A 12134-nucleotide genomic window follows, 5' to 3' on the forward strand; every position below is an offset into this window, starting at 1 on the left:
ATTCAGTACATGGGAGCTGGGTCTGAGAGATTTAATCTTTCAGGGGTTTTCCCCCCACTACCTCTTCAATCAGAGGTGGCTAGAGAGAGTGCGTCAAAAACCAAGGAGATCCTGAGCTGTTCTTTCAGAATGGGCATGGAAGTACACAGCTCCGGTGCCACAAAGAGACCTTAGTATAGAGGATCTAGTACAAATTATGCTTAAAATTGTTAACTTTTGCTTATGATCATACTGGGGATGTGTTCAGGCGTTTATTGCAGAGGTGGCTGGGCCACCAGCTTTGTGCTGGCCACCAGCTGTTTGTGCTGCTCTCCACAGCTTCCTGCAGAGCCAGAGGAGTGGGGCAGATGAGTGATCCTCACCCACTTCATTGCAAAGTCAGCCAAGGCAGTTTAACCTACCACAGAAGAATGCTTGAAGTAATCCACTTAACTTTGCACTGCTGTGGGGCCCATAACCTTTGGCAAGGGAAGAGGTAAAACCAGCAGGAATTTTTTTCTAAAGCTAGTAAAGCAGTTTCTGCAGTGAACATCAGACCACAGCCTGCATTTGGGTCAAAACTTGCAGGAGGGTGGTGAGGTGGGGAAAGGAAGAGAGAAAGTGTGTGTGGGAGAAACGAGGACAGAGGGAGAAAGAAATGAAAGAGAGAAGCAGAGAAGAACTACTCGTTCCCTCTTTTAACTGTATGATCTGTTACCAGCCCTCTGAGCAAAACATATTTGTCTACCAACAAAACAAAGGCTAATGCATGTGAGCCTTCTTTAAGTTTCACCCAGTCATTTATTTGTTTTAGTGATTTTCTTCCCTGCCTTGAATAGAAAAAGATTACTTTTTAAAAACCAACTGCAGCAGCGGTGACATGAGTTATCTTCCAACAAAAGTACATTGTCTAGGATTCAGTTATCTCAGAGACTGCCTTTTTCTCTGTATCTTCTAGTGGTTATAACTTACAACTGCCTGGAGTGTTTTTATTGTCTGGTTCAAACATCTTGATGGACAAAACATTCCTACTGACTCTCTCTGGAACTCTCTCTCTCTTGAAGTCTGCCAAAGCCTGAGCTTCAGCATGCACAAAACACACTGTAAGTAACATCTGCTTAATCTCACTTTGCATTTAGCAAGAGGATATTGGGATAGTCCCAGAAAAATGCTGAGATACTTGTGTTGATCTAATGAAGAACATAATAATGCCATGCTTATGTAAAGTGTGTACTTGTGTACACTGGTTAGTGGGGCTGAGTTGGGATAAATAAAGAAAGGAGATCCCTAGGATAAATTCCTAATTCCAGCAAAATCAGAGGTAAAACTACAACTGACTGTAGTGGGACCAGCATTTTGTCTCTGATTTTTTGGCTCAGTAGTTTATCCATTAGCATATCTGTATCTGATCAGTTGTCTGTCTGCATAAGCAACATGGAGCTTGCTTTTGTACAAATATACACATTTGTTAATATAACTTCAAAAGCTTCTTGACAAGAAAGTCAAGAATCCACTCATTCTCCATTAATATGAGCACAAGTATTAGAACACAGGATGGATTATATGTATGAAAATAAACTACTGCTTATCTCACTGCTGAAGTTTTTAAAAACATTTTTTTAATGGTCTTACAAGCAAAATAGATTCAATAGGTCTGATCTGTCAATATGTTACTCCATTTATGATGTCAGTATGACTCCATTGATTTTTTTGCTATTATGGCAGTGTAAAAATGAAATAACAGAGTGTTGAATCAAACCTATTCGAAGACTGACTGATGATCGTGTTCAGAAATCAGATGAATTAAGAAAAGCAAAATATGTTGAGAGGAGGTGATGTTCCAGCTGTGCTGTAGTGGGAGGAAGGATCACACACTGTAACAAATAAGATGGTTTCAATGATAAAACACATGTTTCACAGTGGAGAAATTATGTGAAATGTCAGGACTATATATGATTTGTTTAAAAGCCTCATCATTGTCTAAAAATAGCCTCTAGCCTGTGTTTTTCCTCTTTGAGAACTACACTGATCTTCAATTCTGCATCTCTATTTCTTCACAGAATAAAGTTTGCTAAGTATGGGTTGCACAGGCAATAAGATTTGTTGCTTTGGGACTTGGGACAAAATCTAATTTTAGTAGACTCTATGCTTCTACTTACAGTTTTGAGGCAGAATATCAAATGAGCTGTTTAGCTGTGTTAGAGCCACATGTTTGCACTGGTTACAAGGTTCATTTTCGTAATTCTTTAAGTGGCTGGCCTTCACCCTAACATAAAAGCAAGTCTTATTCCATTAAGCCCTCAGTTCACCCAAGTTACTAAAAAATGGGCCCTCTGTATATTCTGAAGTTTAGTTCACATTAGCCAGCTGCTTGGTTAGGATAATTTAAACCAAAACAAGACTATTGCTTTTCTCTAAATAGGTGCTGTAGGCCACAGTATGTTGTGGGCTTAAACTGCGTTATATCACTTTAAAACATAAGCCTCAAACATGAGAAAAACGTGTGTGATAAAATAAGACCAACATTGTTTTTGACCTAGTTTGAACAAAGGTGCAGAAAATCAATGAGCCCCAGAGCAGCCTAAATGCTTTGTTAGCCTTTTACTACAACATTATATATTACATGCAAATAATGGCACAAATTTAATGCTACTATTCATGTCAAGTGATTTCTTTGAATCTATATTTTATATTTTACAGATCTTGAACAGTAACATTTTTCTTTTTAGTGCAAAGTTGCTCAAGGTTCACTGGAGACTCTTTTAAATTGCTGCTTTCAGAGAAATAACAATGTAAAATGACATTATGATGTATAGCATCCTTCTGAAGACTTGAACCAGTGCAGCAGCAAGCCGCTAAAACCTCTGGGAATGAAGCAATCTCCAGAGCACTATTGTCCAATTGTCCTAACTGGATCATTTTTAATTAGTTGCAATTAATTTCAAGTGACAGCACACTGAACTATCAAATCAGGAAGCGCAAAAAAACACACTGGAATTTGGAAATTATCATTGTTAGATAGCTTCTCTATTACAGAAGAGAACTGGATCTGAATATTACCTGCCTTAATCTATATAATTTTTCATTAATTTGTTTCTATAATAAAGATAAGACATGCAATGATGTTGCTAAGGTAGTGACAGAGCTTTAGCACTTGGCCAGCTAACATGCATCAGGCTAACAAGTAGTCCCTACCTTTTTCTATTGGAGAGATTGTCTCTGTTATGGCTAAAATGGTTTAGGATTATGGAGACAAAAGGCTAAAAATTATCTGCATTTTTGTCTCCATCCTGTCCCAATGGGTTGGTTATTCCTGCAGGGACTCAAAAGACCTATGTTGAGACACAGTCTTTATCTGTAGATTTCAAGAGAAACTGAGGTTTACCCCTCTGTGAAGGTATGTTAGAAATCTTGCATTTGTCAGTGCTAGAGGCATCCAAACAGAGGGATTTTGCTACCAAGACATGAAACAGTACCTATGACCACCCAAGTCTCCAGGCCTTGCAGCAGTTACTCTGTCCATGACTGCCCTGGCATGAGTAACCTGTACCCAATTCAGCACGGTTTGGGGGTGAGGAACTGCTGGATCTTTTCCTTTCTGATCAGTGCATTAGAAAGTTCACACAGAGGTTTGCTGTATCCTAAGGCTAGAAGCAATACATACCAGAGAAGTGGCTGTCTTTCCTTCTGTGTCTCCTTAGCACCATCAATTGGCACCAGTGTGCCTTAGAGATATAGACAGAAGTGCCATAGATCATACATTTCACACCACAGATAGGTCACTGAATTTAGAATACTGAATTATGCTGTTAAGTGTTTCGATTTTGTAGATATTGTCAGGCCATATCTATGACAAATTAAAATGCTACATCATCAAAACTTGACACCACTAGAGGAAAAATATGTCTATGAGGTTAAATGGGACCAAATTTTCAATAAAGTTATTTTAATGACAAGATAGACCCCTACAATTCAAAGTGCAAAACAGATGTTCTCAAATGAACTTAATATGAATGAAAGAAGCTAAATCATCATTTGTAGAAACTGAAATCATAGACAGACAACACAATCGATGGGGGAAGACACAGTGCTCACTGTTCTGTGTGCCAGAGCCCTTCCGTCACAGCCAAAAGAAAAAATGTCCTCCAAGGAGCTAGTGTGTGACATTCAGTCCTTACTAACTGTGTTGAACTTGCCAGAAGATATCTGGGTGGCATTGTGAGGTACTTGTTCCCTTCTCTGCCAGTTCCTCTGCACTTGAACTAAAATAACTAACTTGCTTCACAAACCAGTTTTCAGATGTCAACTACTGATATTGTCAAACCATACATACAGCAGAGAGGTGGTGTAATGTGGTCTTTGTATAGTCTCCTCTCTTATAAACACCATATTATTCTGTCTCTCTGTGATTACTTTGATTGTTACTCATCAGATTTTTACAATTTTGGAATTTGATCATGAAGATGACTGAGTTGGGGGAATGGGAACTTTATGAAATAAAGAAATTATTATTATTATTATTATTATTATTATTATTATTATTATTATTATTATTTTCTGAGCATTAATGTATTCCTGTGATAGGTGGGTCAGTCAGCCATTTTTTTTCAGGAAAATACTGCTGAAGTAGCAGTTACAATTTCACCACCATTTGCAAAAAAAAAAATGCAAAATAGGAATCTATGTAATTCTCAGAAAGAAACTTGCACTCCCTCAAACAAGGCCTCTGTCTTTGAATCATGTTTATATACCAAGAATGTTTTGCTAGCCTTATGAATCAAGGAATCTACTAATTATCAAATGATTTCATGCTGGCAAATATGATAACTAAAAATACAAAAGTACTTCCAAGAAGATCAACTTCTTCTTATACCCTGTATCTATCTAAAGCGTTTTACTTTCTCAGCTGAAAATGTCTAAATTTGTTCATGTAACAAAGGCAAAATGTTTGGAATGATTGAATAAAGTTAGCTCATGTATTTTTAAATATGATTTACTCAAAGGAACTCGATGGTTCTGTCTTGTTTATAGCCCCCAAAGATCAAGTTTATTATATTACAGCATCCTGCTCCTCCACCTGCAATCAGCTTCCACTAGGCCAGCTGCAGCAAGCACACATGGCAAGAGGCAGTCTCATGGGACCTCATGCTAGGAGTAGGAAAGATTTACAAATGATACGTAAAAATCAAAACACAGCAATGTGAAGCCTCAGTACTGAAGTCTCATGAAAAGTCAGGATCTGATCCAGAATAAAATACTGGTATTTTGGTACCCTATCCAGGGTCCTCATTATTAGACAAACTGATCTTTAATGAGGAACTAGACAGAATTGGACTAGGCTCCTTTTTACAGCACAACCTATCTAATTTCTGCTGTGTCAAAATGTCAAAAATTTTTCTTTCTTTCTTTCTTTCTTTCTTCTTTCTTTCTTTCTTTCTTTCTTTCTTTCTTTCTTTCTTTCTTTCTTTCTTTCTTTCTTTCTTTCTTTCTTTCTTTCTTTCTTTCTTTCTTTCTTTCTTTCTTTCTTTCTTTCTTTTCAAGGTCTTTTTTTCCTTAGAGGGACAGAATTTATCTATAGCTGAGAACCAACACAAACTGCAATAGGACTGAGGACTATCTATCACTAGAACACAACTTATAGCAAGATAGAGGGAAAAAAATGCAGAACTATTTCATTTTAGTAATGCACCTGTACATGATTTTCTTATTACACACTAGATTGCCCCAAATTACAGATGTGTTAGTATAAAAGATAATATAACCTGCCTGTACTTCTAAGTGCTGGCTAGTGCATGGGTTTCTTTTTTTTGTGGGTTTCTTTTTTTTCCTCCTTTTTAGTTACTTGGCTTAATCAACAAGATTCAAAATAATAACATGACTTTTGACGCTGTTCTATGATTCACAATATTCAAGGAGCATCTATTTTTGTTTGTATAATATCACAGCATAAATGGTGTCGTCTTTTAACTGAGTGTGACAGGAGCTTAATTCCTGGTGCCTATGAATCAGGTCAAGAGCTCTGTCGATGACAGTGAGTTAAAGATTTACAGTAGACCAGACAAACTATAAAAACCTATGGTAGGGATTATGAGTTATCAAGATGTGCTGAGCTGGCACATGCTGCTAAATCTGTGGTCAGCATTATCCAGAGAAAAGCTACAGTGCCACAGCTGCACAGCACTCTATTACTACCAGTTAGCATCAGAGAGAGTATTGGCAATGGAAAGACTTTAAAAGGGTTTGAAGGCAGGAGAATGAAGAAGGGAAATCAGGAGGAAAATGCATGACAAACAGTAATATCTCCAGAACTGGGCAACTCGTAAATCCAAAGGTTGCTAGCAAACAAGCTGTATGTGCAGCACTTCAACAAAACCATTCAAGGAAATAACGTCAACATCAAATTGAAAGCTTTCTATTCCCTTGTTGTGGCAGGATGTGTGAGGAAAGCAGTAACTGTGGGAGGCTGCAGTTTTTCATGCAGTGATTCTTTGTTCACTGCACATATCATCAACTGATTATTTTCAGTGGAGGAATGTGCCAGGTAGGAAAAGGGTTTCCTGTTCTGTCATGCTTTTTCTTGAACGCTATTAATTCCTTTCTTGATCTTTAATATATATAAACACATTGCTTATGGCTCTATGTATGCTTGCATCAATAAAAGCATAGGGGCAAACCAGCTTTTATGAATCACTGGCTCTTCACGGACTACAATGGAGTTCACCGATTCATATAGCTAAAGTATAAGTCTAAGTTTTACTTGCTCCAGATTGACTAGATATCCCAAATGAGAGTCAGTCTGAGAACTGAGGTATATTTAACAATGATTTGCTGTTATTCCAGCTGTTTTCAGCCTTCCTCACTGCAATATGGATGGGACTTATTAAGTTCTTACATGTTCAGTTATTTCACTTTTCATTTAGGTGATGGGCCTTTAGGACAGACTAAGAAAGTCATGGTCACTATAACAACTTTGGACTTTCTCTAAATGTTCTCCTCTCCACAGAATTTAGAGGAGAATGGGAAGCTGGAGGTATGATTCCTGCCATCACAGCTTGTAGTTTGGGGCACCAGTGTTCTGTTTTTCTTTCAGTGGCCTGTGGAGGGAAGTTGGTAATACTGAAAGAAGTACAGAAAGTCACAGGAACAATCTGGCTTTGTCAGAGGAAAATAAAAATGTAGTCATACTTCTTTAGAACATTTGTCCTGTCAGCAGTCATCTTCAGGAACATTCCCCCATCCATTCAAATTCCATTTTATCTGAATTGAGGTTGGTCCAACTTGCCTTTTAGCCTCCCAAGTTATCTGGTTCTACAAGAGCAAAGAGATTAAACCTTTTGGTGTGATCGGAGAAAGAGAGAGATGAGTGCTATTTGCACATTAGTGAGTCCACTTATGGTCTCAGACATTCTCACACACATATCAAATAAAAGAGCTGCACAGAATACCATCCTGTAGAGTTTCCCATAACAAAGAGCCTACTAAAAAAATCATCCCATAGCATTCTTTAAGACTTATTGGAAGGAAAAGAATTGACTCAGCAAAGATCAACCATATCATTCCTACCAGATACCCAGGCAAGCCAAGAACATCTTGTAATTAATTGTACAAAAAGCATATGAAAGATACAACCATTATGTGTTTTGGTCCAAAATAAGCAAAGTATACATGACTTCCTGAAATAATTAAATGAACTGCATGCACTTGTACCTTGCAGCAAAGGCCCTTCTTCCTCAATTTCCAAGTTTGATCTCTGTCAGGCTTTGCACTAGAGTGATATGAGGCAGCTGTACCAGCTGTTATCCATTGCAGAAGATGGATTTTGAAATGTGTCCTGATGATATGCTAGAGGTAACCCATGTCTTATCCTTCTATAGAAAAGTGCTGAAAACTCAGTGAACCACTGCCTTTTTTTTCTGCCACACTGGACAACCACTATCTGTCTATAGAAAAAAATAACTGATAGGTATCTCCAAATTCCATACACAAGAAGAAAAGAAACACCCAACAACTTTGACATATATTTCTCCCCTAAAAAACACTCCCACTTTCTCAGAATCTGCCTATTAAATTGTAATATTATGATCTGCAAAGTGCACTGAAAGTTACCTACCACATGGAAAAGTGAGCTAACTACATGTCTGCAAGCAAGATACACAGTGTCCTACCAGCAGTGTTTCCAGTATCAAGGAACCCATTAATAGAAGACAGCCATATAGCAAGTGGTTTTATTTACCCCTTTCCAACTATTTCAACATGCAGGAGCTCCTTGAACTCAATGGCTACTAAACCAAAGGCCATGTTAAACGCAGGCACTCCATGAACAGATTTTTTTTCCCCCAGTATAAACAGCGATGCTACTATTAACATGTTGGGCTGTGGCCAAGTAAGTACTTGTACTGAAAAGCAAGGTTAGTGCTCACAGATTAGTGGCTATGAATAGATAATAGGTTACTATTTTTAGATTGAGCTATGCCATAAAAGCTGTAGTACTTTCCTTGAGATAGCCTAAGCAGAAAGTTTAGTAAGTCATCCTTCTGCTAGAATTTCCTGTTTTCAAGCTATGAATGAATGTTGGACAGATGTTTTCTCATGCAAAGCAAGTCCCCATTCTAGGATACAATGAATTCTGTAATGGGAATGTGATTTTTTATATTTGAAGAACTGATTTATGTTGGTGACCTGAAAGGCACTATAATACATGGCAGAATAGAACTAACTCGTCAACAGTATGTAAGTGAAGTAAAATGGTTTTTCATGAACTATAAGATTTTTAAAACCCTTACTTACCAAAGTAATTGCAGTTAGTCAGGCTGAAGGAAGAGATTTTATGTCCTACAGTTTGGTGGCACCACATGGGTGGGAAAGTGGGAGAGAGTGGATTTTAAGGCCAGGCACTTCAAAGCTGACTAAGAAATAGCAGTAGGCTCTATATTTGAGATGTAGAATTTAATTTTGAAAGCTTTACTATGCCATCCTTGCACATCATATTAGACCCTCCAATTACAGGGGACGTAATGTTTTTCACCCTTGAGACATACATTTCATCATGAAGTGTATGATTCAGGAACAGCCACTCAGTTTGGTTTCTGCTCACTGTGCAACATGTAACCTACACCCCACAACCCTCTCATGCCTTTTGTGCCAGAAGAGGCTGCACAGCACTGATGCATGCTTCTGACTGAACTGCAAACATTAAGCAATGTTTTTTCTGCAGTTGCTGTGGGCTCAGAGTGGCAGGTGCAAGATGGAGGAGATTAAATTGTGGGAGGAGCAAGGGTATAAAGGTATAGCCAAAAAGTTAGTTTCAGAGGGGCAGGAGGAGCTTATTCCTGCAGTTCATATCCTGGAAACTGAGCCTAATACTGGGTCTCATCTCCTCCCTTGTCAGCAGCTTTCTGTGAAGCTCCTTTCTAAAAACTAATACAGAGAGCGGATAACAGCCCTTCTTTGGCAACCACTTTATAATTTAAATGCTAGAATTCTGTGCATTGATCTAGTAATCTAAAATTCCTTGAAGATAAACTAACAGTTACACTGTAAGCATTGTTTATTTTAAATATCAAACAATAAAGTAATCTTTGAGTAGTTCTAAGTCTGTCAGTCAAGATTTAGGTAATGAGAACCAAACTAGCCACACAGCCTTATTTTGGTTCCTTTGCCACGTACACCATAAAACATGCCATTTATTCCATAAAAGTAACTGCCCTAGTCAGAGCACAGGTTGGACTTTGTGCCCAGGACAGTGCAATCAATGAACCCAGTGTGTGGTAGGATTCTTACCTCATCTCTTCCACTAATTAAAACACATGAAAAAAAGCAGTTATGGCTAAAACTACTGAATGCCACTATTAAGAACTGGAGCTTATCATTCTTCTGCCAAAGAATTTTTATATGATGTTGAACAAGCCACTTTAAAACTTTAAGAGAGAGTCACCAGCCATGTTATTCCTTAAGCTTCAAGGGATCAACATGAAATACTATCCAATTCAAACTGTACTTCGCATTGACTGGAACTTCACTTTGAACCTTAGATAATTTTTTGTAAAAAGCCAAATACTGAGGGAAATCCAAGTTGTAGATGACTCAACATGGACACCTTGGACAATTCTACTTTTTTTTTTTTTTGTCTGTGCCAGCACCCTGTGTGTATAAAATAAGAAGAAATGAGAATGGTGAAAAAGATAATTCAGTGATAATTTTGAAACAGATTTGGTGCCATACAATGAATGCAAAATTTTAAGAAGTAAACAAATCTCTTCCTACTAAGTAGTAAGAGTCTGATGGAAACAACATAGGATCATAGTAAGGACTAACCATAACATACAGTTTTGGGTTGTTGGGGGGAAGAGAGAAGAACATTTTAGATGGTCTGTCTCCTGAGAAGTAGTTTATTTAGAGAACCTAGCAAGAACACCTCTAGAGAAGTATACAGAAGTACAGAGGAGGTAGGAGCTCCCAATCAGCCTTCTGTATTCTGTTGTGACACTTTTTGATTCAAGACCTTAAGCTGGTTTAGTAGTAGTCATCAATTAGTGGTTAAACTTGGTCTTGCAAAGATATTTCATTGTTAGTGGAAGGTATCTGTGTAAGAAGAGAGGAGAATCAAAGTTGTCAGTAATACCCCACCAAGCTCTGGGATAAAAGCAATGAACAACTTCTTGCGGGGGAGATGTTTTGTCATTCTGAGCTGTAGCATCACAGTGCGATCTGGCAAACTCACACAAAGTGTTGTCACATCTAGCTGCCATGCTGGGAGGTGTTTGTGGAGAGGAGAACAGGCCTGGCCTCGCTGTTTTGGGCTCTACAATTAGGTATTGCTAGTCTAACTGCAAAACAGCAGAATTTCCGACCTGACAGTCAGCCAAAGGGAAAACAGAAACACAGGCAGAAGCCAGCATAAATACAGTTGCCAAGAGAGATGTGCTGCTCATATGAGAGGAGAAATATGAAGACATCAGTCTACTTTATACCTGGAAGTAGAATATCTTCATTCTTCCTTGTAACAGTTACCTGGCAGGCAGGCAGAGACAGTTCGGCAGCTTCCAAACACAAAGACACCAGACATGAGTTCACCAGAACTCCAGTTGAGGAGAGGCAGGTTTAACTAGGACTTAGATGAGAGACATAAATCACAAATCCAACCAGGCAGAGGAAGTGGCACTTGCAATTCACTTGAAAATGATTTTGAAATAAATGTCTTATGGTACTGCACAGATCCATGCAGCACTCTTAGTAGAGGGTTTTTAAGGCTGCAGTCCAATTGTCTTGTGATCATTTTGATAAAGAGAAAGAAAGGCGATTCTACACAGCCAACTAACTGAAAAGCCCTGGCATTTAGATAGTTAACTTCCCTGCTGTTTAATTAAACGTTGTATTATTCCCCATGTTAGGTCCCCAAATCTGTATGGCTGGTCCTGTTTCATTTTACTTCAGGCTTTGGGGTTTGAAGTGAAGATGCTACCTTTGTAATGCAAAACATACATGTTTAGAACAGAAATGTCTTTATGCTTAGGCACACATAATGATTAAAGTTCTACATAGGCTTTTAGAGGTTTGTAAATACTTCCCTTTAAAACTGCTAATCTAAGTATATCTAATGATAACCATCCCTGCTGTTAATGTTTGATCTTTCATACATCATATGTCTGATATATATGACATACACAAACAGCAATATAAGGCCTGCCATGTAGATAGAGAAATGTTAAAAATGTTTACTTCAAAATAAGTGTTGGAAAAAATAACATAATTGGGATTATTTCTGTGTCATCTCATTTGCAGGACCAGTGTTAGGCACACTGTATTTGCTACTATTTTCAGGGCTATATTTAGTTATAAAAAGACATTTTCCATCTGCCATTCAACAAACATCAGTTTCTAAATCATTTTTATAATCTGTTTATCAAAAGATATCATAGAGTCTTGGTTTCCTCTCTGTGTTACCATATTCCCTGTGCACTGGGACTTTTACAACAGACTGTGCTTTCTCTTTCAATATGAAAGAAAAAAGAAAAAGAAAAAAAGATGTTCACTTTGGCTCATCTGCTACCTTAATCACAACCGCTTGCAAAGGATTGCTTTATGACCACTACTTTAGTGGTTTTGAAAGCTTTATAATTTTTTTATGCTATATAAGCATGCTTTTGGATAGCTTG

At 37.9% G+C, this 12134-nt stretch overlaps 1 long non-coding RNA gene across 1 annotated transcript in view; it reads left to right on the plus strand.

Moving 5' to 3' along the window:
• The first annotated feature begins 941 nt into the window (after nt 1-941).
• LOC113481589 overlaps nt 942-12134 on the plus strand; it is a 90656-nt gene continuing 79463 nt past the window's right edge. Inside the window, exon 1 of the long non-coding RNA XR_003398707.1 lies at nt 942-1082. This is a non-coding gene — a long non-coding RNA (uncharacterized LOC113481589). The remainder of the gene's footprint in view (nt 1083-12134) is intronic.

The sequence above is a fragment of the Athene cunicularia genome, assembly GCF_003259725.1.
Source record: "Athene cunicularia isolate RWA chromosome 6 unlocalized genomic scaffold, athCun1 chr6_part1, whole genome shotgun sequence".
Lineage (NCBI taxonomy): Eukaryota > Metazoa > Chordata > Aves > Strigiformes > Strigidae > Athene > Athene cunicularia.